Below are 26,862 nucleotides of genomic sequence, written 5' to 3' on the forward strand. Positions count from 1 at the left end.
AGGGAGGGGAATAAAATGAGGACCTGATGCCAAGGGCTTAAGTGGAGAACAAATGTTTTGAGAATGATGAGGGCAATACATGAACAAGTGTGTGTTACACAATTGATGTATGTATGGATTGTGATAAGAGTTGTATGAACCCCTAATAAAAACTATTAAAAAGGATTAAAAACAAAAAAATGAAAAAGGAAACTTGAGAACTATGTCTGATGCTATAAAAAGAAACAATATTAGAATAATTGGACTACCGGATCAAGACACAACAAAGAAGTCAACAGCGAAAATAGCAACGGAATTCATAGAGGAAAACTTCCCCGGTTTAATAAATTAAAATCAGGCAAACATGCAAGAGGCTGAAAGAACGCCAGCGAGATTGAATGCCAAGAAGTCACCAAGACATATAATTGTCAAATTATCCAACTGTGATGAAAAGGAGATCATAAAAGCAGCTAAGGAAAAGAAAACAATCACATATAAAGGTACCCCAATAAGTTTGTTCAGATCTATTAGAGGTACTGGTGAAGAAGATGAGGGAATGGAGTAACATATTCCAAAAATTGAAGGAAAACTATGCAATACCAACAATATTTTACCCAGCCAAATGATCTATTAAGATATATGGACAAGTAAGTGTCTTCCCAGACAAGGATAACCTCAAAGAATACATAAAAAGAAACCCAGCCCTACAAAAGATCCTTGCCGATCCAGTATGGGCAGAAGATCAATTCTCACCGAGGGCTAATAAGAGACCATCACATAGAACAACCCCAACCATAGGGCGAGAAAGAGGAAACAGTCCTCAGGATAGCATCAGCTTACTAGTGGAAAGAAAGCAAACATTAACCACAGACACAACACAAGCAGATAAGACAGGTAGATAGGAAAATGTCCAACACAAAAGGTACAAGATGACATCACAGAGTCCACAGATGGATATAATAACACTGAATATTAATGGGCTGAACTCAATCATTAAAAGGCAGAGTCTAACAGACTGGCTCAGGAATCATAACCCATCGATTTGCTGCCTCCAGGAGACTCATCTCAAGCTTGCAGACAAAAACAGGTTGAGAATTAAAGGCTGGAGAAAAATATACCAAGCAAATGGTAATATAAGAAAAAAATGGGTGTAGAGATCTTAATATCTGAGCAAATTGACCTCAAGATACAGGCATGACAAGAGATAAGGAGGGGCACTACATCATGCTCAAGGGAACAATAGACCAAGAACTAGTGAGCATAATAAACATATAAGCACCTAACGAGAGACTTGCAAAATTCATAAATCAAACACTCTGAAAGATGAAAAAAGAGATCGCAGACTCTGTGTACATCGAAAGAGTTCACCAAGAGAGTAATAAGAGAGTCCACTGACTGGGCAAACATCTTTAGCAATGACACATCAGGCAAAGGCCTTATTACTAAAATCTGCAATACTTTGCAAGCTTACAATAAGAGTAAAAGTAATTGCTCACTAAGGAGGTGGGCAAAGGACCTGAACAGAAGTTTCACAGAGTCTGAAATCCAAATGGCCAATAAACATATGAGAAAATGTTCCCGATCATTAGCCATTAGAGAAATGCAAATCAAAACAAGCATGAGATACCACCTAACACCCTCAAAGAGAGTCCAGTTCAAAAAATCAGAAAGCAACAAGTGTTGGAGGGGCTGTGGTGAGATAAGAACTCTCATCCACTGCAGGTGGACCTGTAGGTATGTATAGCCACTAGGGAAATCAATTTGCAATTTCTCAAACAGAAGGAAATTGAGTTACCATATGACCAAGCAATTCCCCTACTGGGCAAATACCCAGAAGAGGCAAGAAAGAAACCACGGCCAGACATCTGTGCTCCAATGTTCACTGTGGCACAGTTCAGAATCACAAGGAGTTAGAAAGGACCCCAATTTCCATCAACAGATGAATGGATTAAAAAACTGTGGTACATACATACAATGGAGTACTGTGCATCACTAAAAAGCAGTGATGAACGCATCAAGCATATCATCGCATGGGAAGAACTGGAGGAAATTATGCTAAGTGAAGTAAGCCAAGCACAAAAGGATAACATGAGTCCACTGAGGTAAGTTTAAATGTATATAAAAAAAGAAAAAAACAGAAAGGAAAGTGCAAAAGGGGCACAAGGGAAAAGTTCCTGTATACAAACACTCCAGGGATGAGGTCCAGGTAGTATGGCAGGGGCTAGACCAAATCCAGGGGTACATATAGTAGCCAACTAAAAATGGGTTGGAGGGAGGAAAGGGGAAAGAAAAAATAGATGTGTGATGGGGGAATAGGGCACTGACCCACCCAAGGGGAGGGTATTGTTTGTGTCTCCACAGGGAAAGAGGGACTAGATATAAAGCCAGTGCCAGAAGAATGCAGTGTGCTGGCAAGGAATGGGGAGCCAGTGGAGGGGCCTGAGGGCTCAGCCCCCATACCAGCTATGTGGACAACTGTCCCTTACCCAAGAAGAATTTACTTGAGAAGATGGCACTGAAGTTCCAGGTAGGTGAGGGGGGCATGTCTGATCAGAGCAAATGGGAGCAAATGAAGGGGGAGGAAGAGAGAGTGGAGCACAGCCTGGCCCATCAGGCCTGCAGGATGATATCCCCACTCAGAATAGCCAATGGACAGAGTAGACAATATGGCTGATCCCACTATTAGACATGTCGTCCCTTGATGGCCCAGGGCCCTAAGGGGGACAACACTGGAGACTCAGTGTCGGGACTGGCCCAGACTGACTCTGGGACACTGAGGCAAACCACTAAAAGTGTGCAAAAGAGCAACTGTGGGAGCAGAGCAGGGAGCCCCCAAGGGAGTACAAAGGACAGACTCTGGGGCCAGAGCATAGTACCAGCCCCTTTGACCTGACTGAAGGACATGCCTAGAGATAAAAAATCAGACCTTGATCTATTTATAGGTTTTTCTTTCTTTTTAATTTTTTTCTTTAAATTAATTTATTCTTCTATGTGTAATTGGTTTCCTTTTGTGTTTTCATCGCTGTGTTCTCACTCATCGCCTATCTTGCTATGGCTTGATTTTTGGTACATATTATTATCTCTACAGACCTATCTAAATAAGATAGACTGGATGAATAGTCTGGAGGAGAAAACAATGGGACCAATGGTTCCGGGGGGACACGGGAGAGGGGGAGGCAGGGGTTAGGAGGTGGTGCTGACCAACCTAGGGACAGGGGAGCAACAAGTGATCCAAAATCCGTGGCAAGGAGTGTGTGAGAGGCCTGGTAGGGATTCAGCAAGAGCAAGGTAACCGAGGGAAATTACAGAAACCCAAATGAAGGCTGAGCATGATAGTGGGACAAGAGGAAAGTAAAAGGAAATAGAGGAAAGAACTAGGTGACAAAGGGTATTTATAGATGTCTAAAGACTGGAATGTACATATGTAAATATATTTATATAAGTACATGGGGAAAGAGGTCTATGTGCATATATTTATAGGTTTAGTATTAAGGCAGCAGATGGACATTGGGCCTCCACTCCTTACTCAATGCAAGAACACGTTGTTCTATTAAATTGGCATTCCAGGATGCACACCTTCCCAACACAATTGCTGAAAAAAAAATGTCTACATAATCAAATGTGAAGAAAGCTGACAGTACCCGGCTATCAAAAGATGTAGCATGTGGGGTCTTAAAGGCTTGAAGGTTAGCAAGCAGCCATCTAGCTGAGAAGCATCAAAGGCCACATGGAAGAAGCACACCACCTGTCTGACCATGAGATGTAGAAGGGACCAGTTATCAGACATCAAAGAACTAAAAATCATATCATTGGTTGCTCATCTTACTGATATGATCAATGAAGACAAACATGTGCATAAGCAAATGTGCTGAAGAAAGCTGATGGTGCCCAGCTATCAAAAGAGATAGCATCTGGGGTATTAAAGGCTTGAAGATAAACAAGTGGCCATCTAGTTCAGAAGCAACAAAGCCCACATGGAAGAAACACACCAGTCTGTGTGTCCACAAACTGTCGAAGGGATCAGGTATCAAGCATCAAGGAAGAAAAAAAATCATATCATTGTAAATGTGGGTGAGTGCAGAGTGGAGGCTGAAAGCCCATTGGTAGCCAACCGGACACCCCCTTACTGAAGGGTTGTGGGGAGGAGATGAGCCAGTCAGGTTGCAGGCTAGCAACAATGAAACATATCATGTTCCACTAGCTCTTAAAGACTTCCTCCCCTCCCCCCACCCCTATCATGATCCCAATTCTACCTTACAAGTCTGGCTAGACCAGAGGATGTACTTTGGTACAGATAGCAACTGGAAACACAGGGAATCCAGGACAGATGACTCCTTCAGGACCAGTGGTGAGAGTAGTGATGCCTGGAGGGTGGAAGGAATTTTGGGTAGAAAGAGGGAACTGATTACAAGAATCTATGTATAGCCTCCTCCCTGGGGGATGGAAAGCAGTGAAGAGGGTAGGGGGAGATGTCAGACAGTGTAATATATGACAAAATAATAGGTAGGGGGAGTAGGGAAGTGGGGGGGAATGAGCAGCCTTTATTAAGGGCTCAAGCAAAAGGCAAATGTTTTGAGAATGATCAGGGAAAGGAATTTACAAATGTGTTTGACATAATGGATGGATGTATGGATTGTGATAAGAATTGTAGGAGCCCCAAATAAAATGATTGAAAAAAATAACTAAAGCCCTTACTTCAGTGATAGTCATGTGGTAGGCACCTCAATAAATGAACTGTATTATAAATCACTAAAAATAAAACATTTTCATTAGAATTTGTATGAATCTACTTTTAACCTAAGGGAATGCTTCTCACTAGAAACCCTTTAGCTACTGTTTGGGCCACCCTTTCTGCTAGAACCGATGCAGTCTATTGCTTGTATAATTAACTCCAAAGATAACGAAATATCCTTCCACTACCCTTTAGTAGGTTTTTAATGGTGTAGCTTCAGGTCTTCTACCCAAAACATTAGTTTCGTCACTTAATTTTCAATCTCTCAATATTTAATTGAAAAATGTGCAATATAATTAAAATGGTACCCACAGGGCAACTAACTCTGAATACTGGTGATAAGTGAATGAAAAAGCATTCTTAATTTCACTGTCATGGTTTTGCAGTTCCTATCTTATGTTGATAGTGAAATTCTCAGTTCTTCATCAGTATGAGAAGATATATTTGCAGTATGCATGTACCTGTATAAAATGCACATGTGTATGACTTGAGGTGCATATGCCTATTCATAGCTGCAAAATAAAGTAGATGTGTTAATGTAGCTCCTTTTAGAACATTACCTAAAGTGATGTGTACATTATGGTGCTTGCCTTATCCTTCCCAAGGAAGGACAGCAGTTCCTAACTTACTAGACAGAAGCTGTCTAGTTGTATATAATACACTCTGCAAGTGGACCACAATTTCATTAAAACTGTAAATAATTTAAAATGATAATTACTGTCATTACGAGTTTGCTGTGGTTTTATTTTATTTTATAGCTGTAAATGGTAGTATGAATTCTCAAACATCGACCACAATGCATGAGAAAAAATAATGTAGTTAGAATCTGAAGATTACCCTTGGAGAACATTAGCCAATTTCAAACATTCTTGGAAAGATGTCAGAAAAAATCTAAATTGCTACTACCTTCTTTTGATTTGAATCAAGGAGAATCATTTTTAAGATATAAGGACAGACTAGGGAGATGAGTCCCAGCCAGTTACTGTAGGAAAGCCAGAGGCAGACACAGAGCTGCCAACATGAGGATGTGCCATGTAAGCAGTTGCAAATAAAGGAAAAATCACACTTTCAGCTTGATTGTTGAAACCCTATAAAGGTCAAATGCTTCATGAGTGCGCCTGACTAAAGAAATACCTTTTTCCCATACATTCATGATTTGTTCTTTACTATTTACGTTGTTAGAATTGTATAATGAATACTAGGTATAAGTAAAAGCTATCTTTCATGAGTTCAGGAGAAAAGATATTACTCTGAGGACTAAAGTATGCCAGACCCAACTCACAGTATCTTCAATAGTCTCACATGCATGGGAAAACTAGATAAGGAATAAGGAAGACCGGAGAAGAACGAATGCTTTTGAATTGCAGTGTTGACAAAGAATATCGAAAGTCCTGTGGACTGCCAGAATCGAAACCAAACCTGCTGCCATTGAGTCAATGGAGACCCCTTCTGGGTTTCTGAGATTGTAAATGTTTGTAGGAGTTGAAACCCCATTTTATCTCTTGCTGAGCTGCTAGAGGTTTTGAACTGCCGACCATGAGGATGCAGCCCAATGCATGACCACTACACCATCAGAGTTCCTGTAGATTGCCAGATGAACAAACACATCTGTCTTGGCGGAGGAACAGCCAGGATGCTCCTTGGAAGCAAGGATGGTAAGACTTCCTCTTATGTTCTTTGGGCATGGCATCAGGCAGGAACAGTCCCTGGAAAAGGCCATCATGTTTGGTCAAGTAGAGGGTGTGAAAAAATAGTATGGCACTGGCCGAGCTAGATTGACCCAGTGGCTGCAACAATGGGCTGAAACTTAATGATAATGAGGATGACACAAGACTGGTCAGTGTCATACATAGAGTCGCTATGAGGAGGAGCCGATTTGATGGTATTTAACAACCAAGTAAAAAGCAAAACAAAATTAAAATTTTTCCAAGAAACAGCTGGTCTTCCACTCAAAAAACAAAAAGAAACCCACTGCCATTGAATTGATTCAGACTCATAGCAACTCTGTAGGACAGGGGGAAACTATCCCTGTGGATTCTCAAGACTGTATGTCCACTAGAAAATAATAAAAAGTAACTATGGAATAGATACTATAGTTATAGCCTTTAAAAGTGGTGTGGTATCACTTCTCCAGAATCAGTTGTCCTATTTTTACAACAGCAATAAAAGTAGTAGCATTAATTGTAGTGTTGGTTGCACAACCCTTGTGAACGTGATTGAACTATTTAAATGTACCATATATGAATTTTATGCCGGTGAAATTGTTAAAAATAACCAAATGAATATATATATATATTAGTACCAGTATAAGGGGGAAAAGTGAATTTGTGAGCATGTGATGGTGGCAGACACTTACCCTGCATCAAACATGGGTAATAATTATTATTTCTATTAGTTTTATAGCTATACAAATTAGTTAAGCATTTAATTAGTATGTGTATTATCATACCAAATTATGAAATCTGACAAGGTACTATTTTCTAAGGTTTGTCCAGAAGTCATACTTATAATTTTCTATTTAGCATGTATTTTGGGTTGATTTGTGCCACCCAAAAAGACAAGTTGAAGTCTTAATCCAAGTACCTCTGAATATGACCTTACCAGAAAATAGTATTTTTATAAATGTAAAATATTTAAACTTACAGGAAATCATTAGAGTTGACCCTAATCCAATATGATTTGAGCCCTTAGAAGAAGAAAAGAGATGAGGAAACACATATACATACACAAGAAGAATTCCAAGTGACACTGGAGCAAAGGTTGTCAGGATGTGTGTATAAGCCAAGGAATGCTAATGATTTCCGGTAACCTCAAAAGCTATGAGAAAGGCACAGAACAGCTTCTCTGCTAGAACGTTGAGCGCTCTCTTCCTCTCTAGAATTGTCTGAGAATAATTGTCTTTTGTTTATAGCCACCTGTTTTTTATAAGGCAGCCCCAGAGTCTTATACAGCATAGATTAGGTACTTGAAGAATTATTGTATACAAATAGGTCTTACACATCTTTAGGCTATTTATTAGATTGCAATTTTTTGTTTGTTTCTTGTGACTTTTAGATATTTAAAAGACAAGAATAATTTCAAATTTTAAAATATATTATTTTAAATGACTCTCTTCCCAAACTCAACCAGTTGCCAATGAGTCGATTTCAACTTCTGTCACCCCATGCATAGCCTAGTCAAACTGCGTCACAGTGTTGCCTCAGCTGGCACTGTCAGGAAAGCGTAAAACTGCTAACCACAAGGCTGGAAGTCCAACCCACCAGGGACTCCTGCAGGAAGTTGAGGCTACTTGGAAACCCTTCATAGGATCACTCTCAATCAGAGGAAGACCCTTGATAAGATAGATCGACACGGTGGCTGCCACGATTGGTTGGAACATAACAATTGTGAGGATGATGCAGGACCAGGCAGTTGATCCTTTCAATTTGTTGTGCATAGTGTCACACTGCATCAGAATGGACTACATGTCATGTGACAATAGCAACATAAGTTAGATCATTGGTGTGGATTTGGTTGGAATCTTTATGGAAGAAAGCAGAAGGTTTTCTGCTGTTCAGCAAATAAAACTGCGTTCACATACCACATTATACCCAATTTAACATCGAAGCAACTGAAATGCACGGGTATGCCATCTGTGTCTTCATGGGTAAGGGCAAGTTCTCCTGGCACTGTACCCAGATGTTTTACTAGCTTTTAAATCCTGTTAGGCTCATTTTTGAATTTCAGTTAATTTTTGTCATCGAAAGCATTAAAACAACAACTGAAAAATCTGTGTCCATATCAGGGGCCTCACATTTTCAAAAAGAACAGTAACCATTCAAACAACTCGAGTGGTGGAGCTTTTAGCACTTTGGGTTTGCTTTTGCTTTAAAAAACTCTTAGTCTCTGTCTTATTTCAGTAAAGTAAAAATTTTCATATTTCTTGTAAAGTGGCGTGGCTCTTTAAGTTTCAATTAACTTGTTTAGCAAACACAGAGAGTGAGGATGCATTTTTTCTAGAGATGACTAAGTACAGGTTTGGTGAATATCTAGTACTCCTAAGAATCTCTAGTGCCATAATATATGTCTGGATGCATATGTCAAATTTGAGTCTTTTCTCTTATAGGAAAAGGATATGTGAAGCTGCTTCTGATGCCTTCCTGAGAGTCAGAAATGCAAGACAGCAATATCAGGTCCATCATCTTTTCTGCTGGAAAAATGCACAAGAACTAAGACTCAAAATTAGTTTTCTTTAGGCCTCCATTTGAATTACACAGGCAAACCCCACTATATAAAGGAGGCCTTATATGACCTGGCATCCACTTGCCTAATCTACCAGAACCATGACATTGATAGCACAGCCAGATGAAGCCAAAAGTCCCTCCAATGCCCATATCAATGTCAGGTGCTGTAGAAGCTCCCTCCTTGGAATTCCTGCTTGAGTGCTTTGCAGTCCTGGCATGTCACCTAACTGGCTAGTACTTCCTAATAGACCCTGTACCCATTTTGAATGATGTGTGAGTGTGCAAACATTACTGGCATTCAGGAGCCAGATGGCTCACATACCAAGCACAGAAGCCAGGTCAAACAGTGGCAGATTCAGAATGCCATTGGAGAGTTATATTTTGGTGATTTCCCCCTATGCCACAGTATGCATAGCCTGATTTACTTGACTTCATTCCACATTAACACACAGTCAATGACTCCCTCATTCATTTCATTGTCACTGGTGAATTAAGAGAACATTTTCACTTTTCTCCCTTCCATTTAGCAGGAAACAACCCTTAAGGGTCAATGTGATTCCATTTGCTATTTATGAAGGCCATTGTTGACTCTAAAGTCAGAGCTAAGCAGACTCTCTTCACTGCGTCTCTGGGATAGAGGTAGTCATTGTTTTCACCAAATGTAATGGATTCTTTAATACTTAAGCCATCAATCAGTGTCATTGACTCCATGCTGACTCTTAGAAACCCAGAAAGATGGGGTAGAATTTTCCCTTTGAGTTTCTGAGTCTGTATTTCTTCATGGGAAAGTCCAGTCTTCCTCCCCCTTAAGCTTTGGCTAGGAGGAAGGAGCATCTAGAAGAGGATGTTCCTTCTCCAAAGTTCTGGACATGCATCAGCTACAAGGTAAAAATGAGTTCTTTACAAAACACTTCAAAATCACGTGTGCTATTCTCATCAACAATTTAGAGTCAGGTAATATTGGTCTCTCTTCTTAGACATGTAAATCACCAGGCACAGGAGTGTGTGTGTGTGTGTGTGTGTGTGTGTTGTCTAAATGAATGGAAATTTCATTTTTATTCTGATAGGATATTTCTAATACATAAAAGATAATACTAATATGTCTCAAGATTAATCACCTAAGTATTAAGAGAAGTATGATTGCCAAAATCCAAACGTGTTTAATACATCTGAATTAGCTATACGCACATTCCTGACATTATTCACTGAGATAAATAACCTTCCAGAAAATACTAAAATATAACTCACAAAAGTTTCAGTTCAAAATGTGAAGACAGGATGGAAGATTGGAAAATTTAAAAAAGAAATATGAAGGGTATCTTTACCATATTTATATCCAGTTTGTGGAGTGGAAACCACTCAGAATTTCACATACTTGACAAAATAGTTCGCTTCCTAAACATAAAACAAATAGGTACCGTTTTATCCTTCCTAGTTCATCACTCTGGGCTGTCAAGTCAGTCATATTGCTGACAGGTTCCCTCTGGTATAAGTTAATTCTAGAATCACTTTACAGTTGGGATACTTTCAGCCTGCGATGTGGATGTCCTCATAGAGGCTAGTTTCTATAAACCTGTAAAAGGAAGACTCATGTTTGACAAATTGTTCAGTGCCCCTGTGTAGATTTTAAGAATTATAATTTCTGCTGTAAGGAAAAGGAAATGTTCACTATTCATATTTCATCTTGATCAACAGTCTTGGTTGGTCTGGAAACCAAATAGCACCTTTTCCAATAAGACCACTGCTTCAACACCAACATGTTTCACAGTTAACTATGTTTAAATAGCATGGATAGATAGATGATAGATAGATAAATAAAGAGACGGATAGAAAGATAGTCAGAGAGGCAGACACATAGACGCATAGAAAGACACATCAATATATAGATCGTTTTCAAAGGTCAAACACAATCTGGATGGGAAGTGTATATGGGTACTATAAAATATATAAAACGCAGCTTAAATATATGTTATATATTAGGAAACTAATAAAACTCTGCTGTAATTCAAGAATAAAATATGGTTGGGAAGTGAAGAAAAGGGTAAAGTGGAAAAAAAGTGTCATATAAAAATCATATATCAGGGTAGGCACTATAAAGTTTTATTTCTACAGCTTTGAAAGAAGCTAAAAACTCACTCGTGACTCTCCAGCTTATGAGTAATACGGTCATTTCAAACTTATGGCAATAAAAACTTTATAACACTGCAGTTCCGAACATATGTCAAACAGAGAAAAAAGTAAAAATCAAAATGAAATGTGACAAAACACTGCAAAACACCTCTCATCTGACACGACTATTTTGCTTTGGTTTGGGAATCAGTGGTCCATTTGCTTTTGAAATTTCTCTCTCAGTCCTGAGAATGCAACTTGAATGACAACTCTGATTACTGTCAAAGTCGATCAGGAAAAATGATCCACTTTTATCATGAGAAGAGTTAACAATATGTCCTTCAAAAATGCCAAAGCCATTGTGGAAGTAAGAACAGAAGCATATTTCTTGTTATTAAATGTCATCATAAAATATTTGACCTTGACACCGAACAAGAATTAAAGCAAAAGCATTTTCTTTAATATATTATTTTTATAGAACATACCAATTTTGAGGAAAATGTCATATGTCTTTAGAAGGAAACCTCAATATTTTCTAATGTTGTAATTATTAGTATTCTTTAGGTTAACATTTTGGTTTTATTATAATTGGATTGTAGATATTCCTTTGGTGGGACCATTTTTTTGCTACTTAAATTTTTGCCTGTGGATGACCAGTACTTTATATAAATAGTGTCGGATTATATTTAAGTTTATTAGTATTAATTAGCTGCATTTTGTCACTTGGAAGGCTTGTATAACTTTAGTGCTACTCTAATTATCACTTCCATTGTCATAGCCGTAGGGCCAGAATCTAATTAGTCCTATTATTAATAGTTGTCTATTTTTTAGCGATTCTGTTTCATAGCTGTGGAGGCTTCACAACACTATGGAAATAATAAAAATCTGACATCAATTAATATATATATATTTGTTTTTGCTTTAATTGGTTAGCTATACCATTACTTCACAGAATCCTCAAACTCTAGATTGATAGGCACATTGTTGGACACAGAAGAGTCAAAATGTCAAATAAAATTACTGATCTTATAGTTCATTTCTAAATGATGAGAAAATAGATTTTGTATTTTTCTTTGTCTATGAGATAGACTTAGGAGATTTTGAGGCAGCTCTTTCTCTCTCCAGCTAAAATTTTTGGAGTGAAACATGTCCTTTGGAAAACTAACATTTCTTCTGAAATAATAACAGTAAAGCATAGTCTCCAAACTTCTAGTACAGACAGAGTGGAGGTATAATTCATCTCATCTTCTATGAATCACATCTTGATTCAACTGATTCCACTATCTCTCGGATGCTTCGCAAGAGAATTTCAGTTCATTGCCACCCCAAAACGACCATCTCAGTTAATGAGATCAATTTAGGAAACATTCTTTAAAGTGTTTTTTTTTTAAGTTTTGAAATCCAAAACTTTTCATTCAGAAGCCCTAGTGGTGTAGTAGTTTACATATCACAAGGTCAACAGTTCAAACCCACCAGCTGCTCCAAAGGAAAAAGATGAGGATGTCTGCACCTATATAGATGCACAACCTGAGAAACCCAAAAGGGCCATTCTACTATGTTCTACAAGATCGGTATGAGTCAGAATTGACTCGATGGCAGTGAATGAGTTTTATAACATTATTACAAACTTCATTACATTTAGGTAAAATATCTCCAACACTTGAATGCCACATGACTTGATTTATCATGACAAGCACCTGAATGATGATCAAAGTGTGTTCTTAGCTCCACATTCAACACAATATACACTCATTGCCATGGAGTTAATCCCAACTCATGGTCACCCCATGTGTTCCACAGTAGAACAGCTCCATAAAGTTCTCGGAGCTGTAAACTTTTTGAAGCAGATTGCCAGGCCTTTCTTTTGCAGTCAGTGCCATTAGGGAAGTCCCAAGTGTAAACTTTTAGGTTAGTATTCCCATGAATACCATTTGCACCTCTAGTTTGTAGATCCCTATGCAATGATAACTTTACACCCCTATTCCTGATACCCATAAGAGTAATGATAGTAGAATGGTAACAAGAATATATAGTTTAATTTTTGATGTTATGCTTCATTCGAGGAAAGCTGGGAATAGTTGGACTTAAAAAATATGCTGTCCTGGTTTCTATCTGGCAACCCTAATTAGGGGTGTAGTGGGTTACATGTTGGGCTGTCCACCATTCGGTCAGCCATTTGAACCCATTGGCTACCCCCACTGGAAAAAGAGAAGGCTTTCTGCTCCCATAACTATGGACAGTCTCAGAAAACCCAGTCTGTCCATAAGGTGGCAATGAGTCAGAATTGACTCAATGCCAATGATTTTGACTTTGGAGGCTGCTTATAACAGCAATGCCATCACTAAACATCTAAAGTTCATCAAATTTTAATAACGATAAAGCTTCCATTTTATTACTAGCGCTTACTGGACTGGTTAGCACAAATCTAGAATCAATAGCCAAAAATATCTACATTTTTACCTGTGCATATAACATGCATGCATATAGGTTAAAATGTTCACATACACAAAACTCACTACCTTATTGCCTAAAACCTGAAACTTAACTAAAAACAAAGAGCTACATATTTTTGCTTTATTTCAATGAATGACAAGAACTCAGAATTTTATTTAGATCAATTTGATGAAAAGCAATCCCCATACCAAATGTAATTCCCTAGCTAGTTCTGCAAAACCAGAGGGTTTTCTTTTTTTTAAAAAATGAATCATTAACTATAAAAACATCTTAATCCTCTGCTTTGCCATCTCACAGCTTGCCATTGTGTGTGCCCCTATTTTTCCTTCTTGGATGTTTTCCAATATTATTATGCCAGTGTATGACTTACATAATGTTTATTCTTGTGAAATTGAGGTTGTGTTTTTTTCACTTTTGCAGTTAAATCTATGTATGTAAATTCAAGGGAGATGCATATTTAATGACTTGAGGAAAAGGATCACCAAGTTCTGAATGAGTGTATCTGAAGTGTATACTTATTTTTTTCAACCATTTTATTGGGGGTTAATACAGATATTATATAATTCCATGGTTCAATCACATCAAGAAGTATTGTACAATTGCTACCACAATCAGTTTCAAAATATTCTTTTAATTCCTGAACTCCTTGACATCAGTTCCCCACCACCACTCTCATGATATGTTAGCAACCTCATTGTTTTAAGTGTTTTTACTCCAAGTAGCAGGAATGCCAATGGATTTAATTGTCAGTTTAGAAATATGAACAATACAAAGTGAGACAACATGCTGCCTTCAAAGCTGTGCTAAAAAATCCAGTGCTGGAACATCTTCCTTGCATACCTGGAGATGATGGCTGACCCTGATCTGCTTGCACAAAAGAAAGCTACAAGTCAATTTCAGTCATTTTGATTATGTTACTGACTTCCCTCTGGTCATTTCCAAAAATAAATTAAGATGCATGGACTCATTAGGAGCAATAAAAATAATCTGGCATATTCCAAGTGTTCTGAATAAGAATTCCTGATGATTATTGCAGGAATTAAAACATGCAATGAATAAAATTTCTAAAACCTATAATGTCCTCTTCTTTACTAAAATGTTTTCTCCTTAAAAAAACCACACAAGCTGCCTATATTTTCCATCCCAGTCCAACTATATATGTATATATATATATATATATATATATATATATATATATATATATATATATATATATATATATTTCTTTTACAAAACTTATTTTGGTTTATCTAGTATTGAGCCCACGGTGGGTAAACAACAAAGGTCAGAAAATCAAACTCAACAGCTGCTTGCCAAGAGAAAGAGAAGGCGGTCTCCTTCCAGGAAAATTTACAGTCTGAAAAACCCTAGGGAGCAGATCTCATCTGTCTAGTGTGGGTAGTGCTGTTGTTGTCAGGTACTGTCTAGTTTTGACTCACATACAACCCTACATACAACAACGAAACACCACCTGGTTCTGCACCATCGTCACAATAATTCCTATGTTTGAGCCCATTGTTGTAGCCACCATGTCAATCCATCTTGTTGAAAGTCTCCAGGGACTGCTCTTTCCTGGAAACATGCCCAAGGTATATGAGACAAAGACTTGCCATAATTGCTTCTAGGGAGTATTCTATCTGATGTGGGTAGTGAGTTAGGATCAACACCACAGCAGTGAGTATGGACAGTGGGTATTATTGAACCCGCACTTTGCAGTTAGGGTTTGTCTCTTTGGCAGTGCTCCTAGTTCTTCCTTAAGTATTCTGATTTACAGCTAATTTTTACAAACCTTAGAAAGCCAATGCTTTGGGTAAGGCAAAGAGGGAAGAGCAATAGTATTCAAGTCAAAGAGCCAAAACCCATGACTTGAGTTTTTAAGTAGTTTTAGAAAATCATCTAGGACTGTGTTTCAAGTTATAGGTCATGACAGTGGGGTGTGAAATCCAATTATCTGTCAGGGCCACTATTCATAACATAATATTGACATATCAATTACTGGAAAGTGTCCAAAGAGGGTATGGGAAAATTTCTTTTTTTAAACATTTTATTATGGGCTCATACAACTCTTATCACAATCCATACATACATCAATTGTATAAAGAACATCTGTACATTCTTTGCCCTAATCATTTTCAAAGCATTTGCTCTCCACTTAAGCCCTTTGCATCAGGTCCTCTTTTTAATCCACTCCCTCCCCATTCCTCCCTCCCTTATGAGTCCTTGATAATTTATAAATTATTATTTTGTCATAACTTGTTCTATCCGACGTCTCCATTCTCCCCCCTTTTCTGTTGTCTCTCCCCCAGGGAGGAGGTCACATGTAGATCCTTGTAATCGGTTGCTTCTTTCCAACCCACTCTCCCTCTACCCTCCCAGTATCACCACTCACACCCCTGGTCCTGAAGGTATCATCCGCCCTGGATTCCCTGTGCCTCCAAGCTCCTATCTGCACCAGTGTACTCTGCAAGGTAGAATTCGGATCATGATAGTGGGGGGAGGAAGCATTTAGGAACTAGAGGAAAGCTGTATTCTTCATCGGTGCTACATCACACCCTGACTGACCCATCTCCTCCTCTAGCCCCTTCTGCAAGGGGATCTCCAGTGGCTGACAAATGGGCTTTGCATCTCCACTCTGTACTTACACCTTCATTCATTAAGTTAAGATTCTTTTGTTCTGATGATGCCTTATACCTAATCCCTTCGACACCTCGTGATCGCACAGGCTGGTGTACTTTTTCCATGTGGGCTTTGTTACTTCTGAGGTAGATGGCCGCTTGTTAACCTTCAAGCCTTTAAGACCTTTTGATAGCCAGGCACTATCAGGTTCTTCAGCGCATTTGCTTATTCACCCGCTTTGTCTTCAGTAGCTTTGTCGGGAGGGTGAGTATCATAGAATGCCAATTTAATAGAAGAAAGTATTCTTGCATTGAGGGAGTTCTTGAGTGGAGGGTCAATGTCCTTCCACCACCTTAATACTAAACCTATAAATGTAGGCACATAAATCTATTTCCCCATCATCATATATAAATATATTTGCATATGTACATGTCTTTGTCTACACCTCTATAAATGCCCTTTGCCTCCCTGCTCTTTCCTCTATTTCCCTTTACTTCTTCCTGTCCCACTAGCATGCTCCGTCGCCACCTGGGTCTCAGCAATACCTCTTCATTACATTACCCTTGATCATGCCCTACCCGGCCTCCCACAGAGAGTATCGAAAATATCAATCATAAAGTGAATCAGTTATTTCAGGCTTTTTATGACCCTAGAAGAAAAAGGAAAGAGAAGGATATAATATGTCAAGAGATATCACTTTTTTCTTTTTCTTAAAATCAGTTGGTGGACAATCAATCCAAGGTGGAAACCACTGATTTAGAGAAACCGTAGATGGTTTCATAACCTGACTTTCAGTGCTTAATAAATAGATAGATAGATAGATAGATAGATAGATAGATAGATAGATAGATAGATAGATACTGGCTCAGTCACTGTTTGACCCAGTGAATGGTATTTAAGTATTCTCTGCTTTGTTTCTTTCCTATGTGAAACTGTCATAATAACAGTGTCACATCACAATCTTGTTTTAAGAATTGCATGAGATGCTGTTGCTGTTGTTAGCTGCCATGGAGTCGGCTCCAATACCATGTACAACAGAACAAAGTCTTGCCCAGGCCTGGGCCTTCTTCAAAATTGTTAGGCTTGAACTCATTGTTAACACCATTCTGTCAATCCATCTCCTTAAATGTCTTCCTCTTTTTCACTGCCCTTCGACTTTAACAAATCTGATGTCTTTTTCCAGAGACTGGTCTTTCTTGATAACATGTCTAAATTAAGTGAAAGGAAGTCTTGCCAGCCTTCCTTCTAAAGAGCATTCTGGCTGTACTACTTTCACGATAGGGTGAGTTGTTTTTTCTGGCAGTTCCTGGGACTTTCAATATTCTTTGCCAACACCATAACTCAAATACATCCATTCTTTGGCAGTCATCCTTATTCAATGTCCAAATTTCTCATGTATATGAGGAGACAAAATATCATGGCTTGGGCCAGGCTCACCTGAGTTCTCAAAGTAATGTTCCTTGTTCAATACTTTAAAGAGCTCTCGTGAAACAGATTTTCCCAATTCAATACATCCTTGACCTCTTGACTGCTGCTCCCATCAGCACTGATTTTGGAACCAAGCAAGGTGACATGTGTGACAACTTCAATCTTTTTCCCTTTGTTATGATACTCTTGATTAGGTTGTAAGGATTTTAGTTTGCTTTAATTGATTTGCAATCTATACTGAAAGCTACCATCTTTGATTTTCATCAGCATGTGGCCCCAGTAATGTATATACTCGAGTGTAAGCTGAGTTTTTCAGCACATTTTTTAATGCAGTTTTTGTGGTAAAATTAGGTGCCTTAGCTAATATTCTGGTTGGCTTATACTCAAGTATATATGGTACATGAGAAGTATGTCCCCTTTAATAATGTAATCTGTGTCCAACAGAATGAAATGCTGCCTATCTTGTGCAATCCTCATAATTGTTCTTATATTTGAGCCCATTGTCTACTGTATCAATCCATCTTGTTTAAAGCTATCCTCTTATTGGCTGCCCCTCTGCTTTACTAAGCACGGTGTTCTTCTCCAGGGACTAGTCTCTTCTGACAACATGTTTAAAGAGCATAAGACAAAGTCTCACCATCCTGGTATCTAAGGAGTATTCTGTCTGTATTTCTCCCAAGGTATTCTGTGGATGTTAGTGATTGGTAGGACACCTCTCTCTAGTCCTGGAGTTCTATTAGTGTTTAGACAGGATGACACATGAGGATAGAAATAATGTTTTCTTTTTCAATTGTGCAGAGCACTGTGGTTTAAAACATAGGAAAACTTGCTAGAATTCCTATTTACTATGTGACTTTGCTAACAGGCACATTTCTCAAAGAACAATTTTGAACAGCAAGCTCTCATTGTCCCATTGTCTGATATGACTTCCTTTTTAAGCAATGTCAATGAGTGAATGTAATAATTCAGTCATGGCCTGCTTCTATGATGTCTGCTGCATTATTCACTGGAAGCATTACGGGTACGTTTGGGTATTTGAAGTCAAAGATCTAGCTTTTTGTGTTTAATCTCATGTTTGGTAGAAATCATTCTTCACAGTGCCAGTGACGAAGACTATGATCCTATTACCTTGAGACATGCCAAATGATATAAGGAACATTCACATACTCTGACTGTTTTATGTGAGAGTGGAGACTTCATAAATCATGGAGCACTTAGAAATAGTAAGTATCATATAATAAACTCTTGCAAGAGAGTCACACACAGCCCACCATGGGAAGTATTTTTTTTTTAACATTTGAGGATAATTACTCCCCAATCAACACAGTTTTGAGTGCAACTTAACATTGGCCTTTGATTTGCCAATTTGACAATTATGGCTATCATTGTTGGATTTTAATTAAATTAGATTAAACTGTGACTCAATGACTCTCTGACTTCACATGTGGTCAACGCAAACAGTTATATTTAATGGTGGCATTGCTGAGACGAAAATGTTAACTATAAGAGTCAATTGGAAGGTCATTATTTTTCCCCTCAGTAATAAAAACTTAGTACTTCATCCACTGTAAAATTATAGGCTAATGATTCAGTCCTACAGAGTGGCTCTCAAACCTTGTTCAATGTACCCACACTGATTTAAGCAATGATAAAGTATCATTTAAAAGATTAAATAAAGACAAGGAGCATAAATCACATTTCATATGGTGTCACAAAATAGCTTTTGAAATTCTCAATAGAAAAGCCATGGATAAAATAATAAGGCCAACTGTTCAATAAAGGATGAATGATATATATTTACAATGTTTGAAAAAGTAGAAATATGTGTGAATTGTTATTTAAAAATAAATTCAACAAACATTTCAATATTTGGTGAAAGATCATCATATTATTCTTAAAGTATTGAACTCTTAAGAACTCTGTTCTTAAGTTATCATGAATAAAAGTATAGAAATGTTATGGTTGTACAGCTAAATGGCATTCATCCAACTAGTGGAGAAATGAACAATCAATTACTTGAGTCTGATTCATTGAAGCACATACTTTTTATAAAGCTTATTTATTTGTTTATTTTGTAAAGCTTATCCTTAAGTTTACCCAATTTGAACTTACCAGATTTTAAATAACTTTAATGTGAAGAGGATGGCACAGAACTAGGCACTGTTTTATTCTGTTAGACTTAAGTTTTCTATGAGAGGGAGCCCTGGTGGTGTAGTTTAAGCTCGGGAAGGTGGATGGTTCAAACCCAACAGCCAATGCCATGAGAGAGAGCTGAAGTTATCTGTTCTTATAAAGATTTACAGTCTCAGAAACTGTAGGGACCATTTCTACTCCACACTGTAGGGTATCTTTGAGTTGGATTAGAATCAATGACAGTGGGGACCTTTCTTTCCCTTTTTTTGTGAGTGGGAACCAACTGTATATCACCTAAAAGCATAACAGCAGCAATTACATTGCCTACTTCATATCACTATATTTGGTATTTTAAAAAAGTAGGTTATAGAAGGCAGCATAAAACTCAAATTGAAAGAAAGCTGTGAAACACAATGTATAACCTATTCAAAGTAAATAAAGCTAATATTTTCTTGTGACATGTAATAATAATTAATTACCTTGTTGTATATTACACTGTAATTACCTTATAAAATATATTAAATAAAATATTTTGATAATTAAAAGAATACAAATCTAGGCTATGTTCTTTCTTTAAAAAGTAAATCTACTGAGTAAACATCACCAATTTCTGGAGAATTAACACTTCATGAGGAAATGGAAATCCTTCCTTTAGAGTCTGTGAAGAATGGTGGGGGAGTGGGGCTTTTTTCTAAAATTGCAATTGTCTCTACTAATTTTAATCATATGGTGCAGCAACAGGAAGTATTTAAGAACTAAAGTACAACTGATACAGATAAGAGCTGGAAACACAGGGAATCCAGGACAGATAAACCCCTCAGGACCAATAATGAGAGTAGTGATACCAGGGGGGAAGGAGAAGCTGGGGAGAGAAAGGAGGAACCAATCACAATGATCTTTATATAACCCCCTCCCAGGAGAACAAACAACAGAAAATGGGGAAAAGGCAGACAGCGGTCCTTGTAAGACATGAAAAAAATACTAATTGTAAATCATCAAGGATTCATGAGGGAGGAAGAGTGGTGGATGGGGGAAATGAGCTTATACCAAGGGTTCAAGTAGAAAGAAAATGTTTTGTAAACAATGATGGCAACATATGCATACAGGTGCTTGACACAATGTATGTATGGATTGTGATAAGAGTTGTAAGAATCACCAATAAACTTATTTTAAAAATAAAAAAAAGAACTAAAGTTACAGTTTAAATTTGTCTTGTTACTTAATATGCACTTTCCTCTTTTCTATTTATTTTACACAATTTAGTGATATTTGAAAAGCAATGTTCTACCATGTTATAAATATTACTGGGCTACATCTAGTTATATAGATATTACTTTTATTTAAATTTCTTACTTTCTAGGTTGAAACTTTTAACTTTTTATTCCATATGATCAAATGAATTATTATGTCAATGTACAAGAGGTGTTCATTCATTAAAATGCTATATGCAAAAACCAAACCAAAATTACTGCTATTGAGTGGAGCGCTGGTGGTGTAGTGGTTATGAACTGGGCTGCTAATCTCAAGATCAGTCGTTTGAATCCTCCAGCCACTCTTTGGGATAAAGAAGGGGCATTCTACTCCCCTTAAGAATTACAGTGCTGGAAAGACAGAAGGAAGTTTTACCCTGTCCTCATCTTTCTACCATCCAGACTACAGCTCATGGTTAATAGTGGCATCATTAAGCATGTTTCCAATCATGTTTCATCATGTTCACATAGTTTTAAAAGTGAATATCAAAGCACACAGCTAGAAATTCAGTGTGTTTTCATTAGTCTAAGCCCACGGTTCTCAACCTGTGGGTCACGACCCAATTGGGGGTCAAATGAACCTCTCACAGGGGTCACCTGATTCATAACAGTAGCAAAATTACAGTCATGAAGTAGCAACAAAAATAATTTAACACTTGCGGGGTCACCACAACATGAGGAATTATATTAAAGGGTTGCGGCATTGGGAAGGTTGAAAACCACTGGGATAAACCTTTATAGGGGCAGGTCCTAAATAAATAAATAACATCAAAGAAATACATTGGGTGGTGGTAGTTGTCAGGAAAATACACGGAAACATTCATTTCTAAACGTTTTCTTTGGGTTTGACTGGAAATATATATTGTTTAACAGATTGAGAGTGATTCCATATTTATTTCTTGATGACCAAAAAAGACAAAGAAAACTGCTGAATCATTGGAGGAAATTTTTTCTGACCAGTTCTTGCCTCTGGTCTCTGCCGTCACTAATCAAGCAGTTCTACTGCTGGGTGCTCCAAGTTTCATATCCAGACATGTTGAGTAAGGGGGGACAAAATAAGATGTTTTATTCCCCACTGTCCCTTGTAACATGAACTAAAGTTTCCTTTCATTCCTTTTCCCCATCTAATTTTCTGAATTAATTAGATATCATATTCAAACAATTGGGGAGTATGAATCATGCTGCCAAATTCAATAAAGTCAGTAAATTATCCATTTACTAATGATCAGTAAATATACTTTGTGTTGTTTTTTTGGTTTTGTTGTGTTGTGTTGTGGTTGCTGTTGTTTTAATATAAACTCACTACTGCAGGGTATTGACTTTAATCCCAATCTGCTGCCATGGAGTCAACCCTACAGGACAGAGTAGAACTGCTTCATATGGTTTCGAGAGTTGTCAAACTTTACAGAATCTGACCGACACATCTTTAGCCGGCAGAGCAGAGCACTAGCAGGTTGAAACCTCCAATCCTTTAGTTCAGTGATTCTCAACCTTCCTAATGCTGTGAGCCTAATGCCCAACAGTTCCTCATGTGGTGGTGACCCCTAACCATAAAATGATTGTCATTGCTACTTCATCACTATCATTTTGCTACTGTTATGAATCAGGTGACCCCTGTGAAAGGGTCATATGACCCCCCAAAAGGGGTCGCGATCCACAGGTTGAGAACCACTGCTTTAACGTGATTAAAGCAATCATACACAGCTTAGAAAATTCTACCTTTACGTCAATTGACCACATGGTCTAGTGAATGCTGCGCATTATGTACACCTGAAACTTGGCTAAGAAACAATGCATTCTGCTCTATTCTAGGTATTTTATCAAACTGATCAGATTGGTTGCAATTTAACTAAGATTCCAAAGAACACACTGATATATATTACATTTAAATGTTTAGATTGATGTTCTCTTGAAGGCTATTCTTTAATCTTCCGTTATACACTCAGAATTGAAAAAGAAACTCTACACTTGAAGAACAGTAAAAAGAAATATATGAAGCCTCCTTTCACTATGAATTATTAAGGTTGCATTCTTGGTTTCTTTAAAAAATAGCATGCCTACATTTCTCATTGAAAAGAAAAAAAGAGTTTACAGATCCACTGTGCCAGAAAATAATGTTCCCCACACCGTTTCTTCATCCTGAACCTATTTGCTAGCCTATCTGCAGTTAGAATGAGGCTTAGGCATGGGTTCTAGTCAATGGGATATTGGTGAAAATGATGAAGTTCCTTCCGAAACTAGCCATTAAAATATCTCTTTAAAACTACATGGTCCAATACGGTAGCCACTAGCCAGAGGTGACCATACTTCAATTATAATGAGGCTAATGCAAATAAGCAGTTGTGAGGATGAGGGGAAACCAAGCAGTGTTTTCTTCTCTTGTGCATGAGATTGCCACAAGTGGGAACCCACCTGATGGAATCTAGCAACAACAACAGCTTATTGTATATAAAATAGAGACACTGCGATTAGCATTTAAATTTAAACATAATTAAGTAAAGACATGTTAAAACTATAATCTGCCTCTTATGGTCTAAAACCTTTACAAATCTGCATTACAATAAAGAATCCTTCAGCTAAGATGCATCTGTAGGTTATTGCCTGACATGATCTTCACTCTTTGTTTCCCAGCTACCATAATCATATTTTGATGGAGATTTCAATGAGAGCAGGAACCCTGATAAAGCACAAAACTCGACACATTAACTGGAGCATAAATTTTTCTTCAGAAGCAAAAGAACAAAAGATGAATTGACTAGAGGGGTCTGAGGGGCCAGCCCCAATCCCAACTATATGGACAGCACCCCCCACCATCCCTGAAGAAGAATTCACTTCAGAGGACAGCACTAAAGCTACAGCTCAGGGAGAGAGGGACATGTCTGACCAGAGCACACAGGAGCAAATGAAAGGGGAAGAAAAGAGAGTGGAGCACATCCTGGCCCACCAATCCCTGAGGCTGATTTTCCTGCTTAGCAAAGTCAATGCACAGAAAGGAAAATAGGGTCCGCCCCACTATGAGACAAGACTTTCCTCACTGACACATAGCGCTAAGGGGGACAACACTGGAGACAGTGCAGAAATTGCACCCAATCTGACCCCCCCACACCAAGATGAATCACTAAGGGCGTGCAATAGAACAGCAAGGGGAGCAGAACAATGAAGTCCCCAGAGAATACCAAAAACAGATTTTGGGGCCAGGGCATAGCACCCCATAAGACTCAACCAGAAAACACTCCTAAAGGTCAACAATTTAGGACTATTTATAGGCTTTTCTTTCCACCCCCATTGTTTTTTGTTATTGTTTTGTTCCTTTATTTTGCTTTGTCTTGTTTTTTGTATGTGTGCATATTATTATCTCTGTAGGTCTATCTAGATAAGATAAGCAGGGTAAACAATCTGAAGGAGAAAACAGCTGGACCAATGGTTCTGGGGGGACATGGGAGCAGGGAGGTGAGGGAAAGGAAGTGGGTGATAACAAACCTAGGGACAAGAGAAAACTAGTGATCTAAAATTGATGGTGAGGAGGGTGTAGGAGGCCTGTTAGGGCTTGATCAAGAACAACGTAACCAAGAGGAATTATTGAAACCCAAATACAGCTGAACATGATAGGAGGACAAGAGGAAAATAAAAGGAAATAGAAGAAAGAACTAGGAAGCAAAGGGCATTTATAGAGGTCTAAATACAGGTATTTACATATGCAAATATATTTTTATATGACAATGGGGAAATAGATCTATGCACATATATTTATAAGTTTAGTATTAAGGTAGCAAATGGACATTGGGCCTCTACTCAAGTACTCCTCACGCAAGAATAATTTGTTCTATTAACCTAGCATTCCATGGTACTCACCTCGTAGACACGATCACTGAAGATAAAGCAGGTACATAAGCAAATGTGAAGAAGAAAGCTGATGGTGCCTGGCTTTCAAAAGATATAGCATCTGGGGTCTTAAAGGCTTGAAGATAAGCAAGTGATCATCAAATTGAGAAGCAACAAAGTCCACATGGAAGAAGCACACCAGCCTGTGTGATCACAAGGTGTCTAAGGGATCAGGTATCAGGCATCAAAGAACAAAAACTCATATCATTGTGAATGAGGAGGAGTGTGGAGTGGAGACCAAAGCCCATCTACAGGGTGCAGTACAGCACTAATGAAACGTACAACTTTCCGCTAGTTCTTTAATGCTTCCTCCCCCCTCCCCCATTATCATGATCCCAATTCTACCTTCCAAATCTGGCTAGACCAGAGGATGTACACTGGGACAGATAAGAGCTGGAGACACAGGGAAACCAGGACAGATAAACCCCTCAGAACCAATAATGAGAGTAGTGATACCAGGAGGATAAGGGAAAGGTGGCGGAAGAAAGGAGTAACCGATCACAGTGGTCTACATATAACCCTGTCCCTGGGGATGGACAACAGGAAAGTAGGTGAAGGGAGGCATAGATCAGTGTAAGACATGAATAATAATAATAATTTATAAATTATCAAGGATTTTTGAGGTAAGTAGGGTGGTGAAGGAAGGGAAAAAATGAGGAGCTGATACCAAGGGCTCAAGTAGAAAGAAAATGTTTTGAAAACGTTGATGGCAACAAATGTACTTGACACAATGGATGGATGCATAGATTTTGATAAGAGTTGTATAAGCTCTCAATAAAATGATTTTTGAAGAAAGATTAATTGAATCTATCCATTAGCATCTTTTATCAGTAACAAAACCACATTGTTCCTCATAAAATAGCTGTTAAAAGAACACATGAATATGTTATTAATATTAGTGCATTTTGAGCTTTTTTTACCCTAAACTTTGAACTCAATTATATAAGTTTAATTCCTATTATAATATATATAATAAAATGGAGCTTAAGCCATATGTAAAATATTAATATGTATGTGTATATATATCGCACATCTATACCATATATATGCATATTTTAGTCTTATGACAAAACTATTAGAATATATAAATGTATATAAATTTTAAAATAGCTTATTTTAGGTTGTGAATCGCTTAGCACTATCTGTATTAAATTATTAAACATGGTTCCCACAAATTCAACATTAAATTCAATTACATACAGTGATTCCCAAGTGTAAAAAGGAAAGCTAATCTCCCTTGGGAAATTATGACCATCCACCCTTGGAATTCCTCAAACATTCCCTGCTACAGATCAAATTGCATGATGGGTTTTTAAGCATAATTCTCAAACCAGCAACATCAAACCTACGGAATCAAATTCTGGATGTGGTATCCATCAATCTATGTTTCAATAAACTTTCTAGATAATCCGGATGCCCTGTGCTAAAAGGAGGGTGAAATAACCACCAACTAGATAACCAGGAGAAACCAACCCTTGTTTTCTCATCACATCTATTATCTAAATGTAAATTGTAAAGTTCTGAATCTCAATCCAATCTGAACTAAAGGAATGGAGGTGGTAGGGGTTCTAATTACTTTATTTTGCTTATGGCTTTAGAACTTCACAATTTCTAGCAGAAGCTGAATAAAATTATTAAGTCAGTATATTATTGATGGATGATATAAGGATCCTCAACAGCATACTCATTCAAGAATGGCAACAGACTCCCTTTTCCAATCTCTGATCTCTACTCAGAGGAATTTCCTTGGCCACTCTCCAAATCAACAGGTCAAAATTTCAATACTTTCCACAGTTCGAAACCCTTTCCCAGCAGCCTTCAACTCAATTCAAGCTGTCTCTGCAGGGACAACCTCCGCTTTCAAAGAACTCTTCTCCAAACAATCATTCATTCTTTTGCTCGACAGCATGTTCATCATATTAACCAGCATGGCTTGTTTTTTATATAAATGTATCCCCTTTCATATGACAATTTTCTGAAGAGGAAAATGCATGCCTCATAGTGCCTTTGTTAGTGCACGGTGCTATGCCTGGCACATAGTTGGCCCTCAGTAGAT

The sequence above is a fragment of the Tenrec ecaudatus genome, chromosome X (assembly GCF_050624435.1).
Source record: "Tenrec ecaudatus isolate mTenEca1 chromosome X, mTenEca1.hap1, whole genome shotgun sequence".
In the NCBI taxonomy this organism is placed as follows: Eukaryota; Metazoa; Chordata; class Mammalia; order Afrosoricida; family Tenrecidae; genus Tenrec; species Tenrec ecaudatus.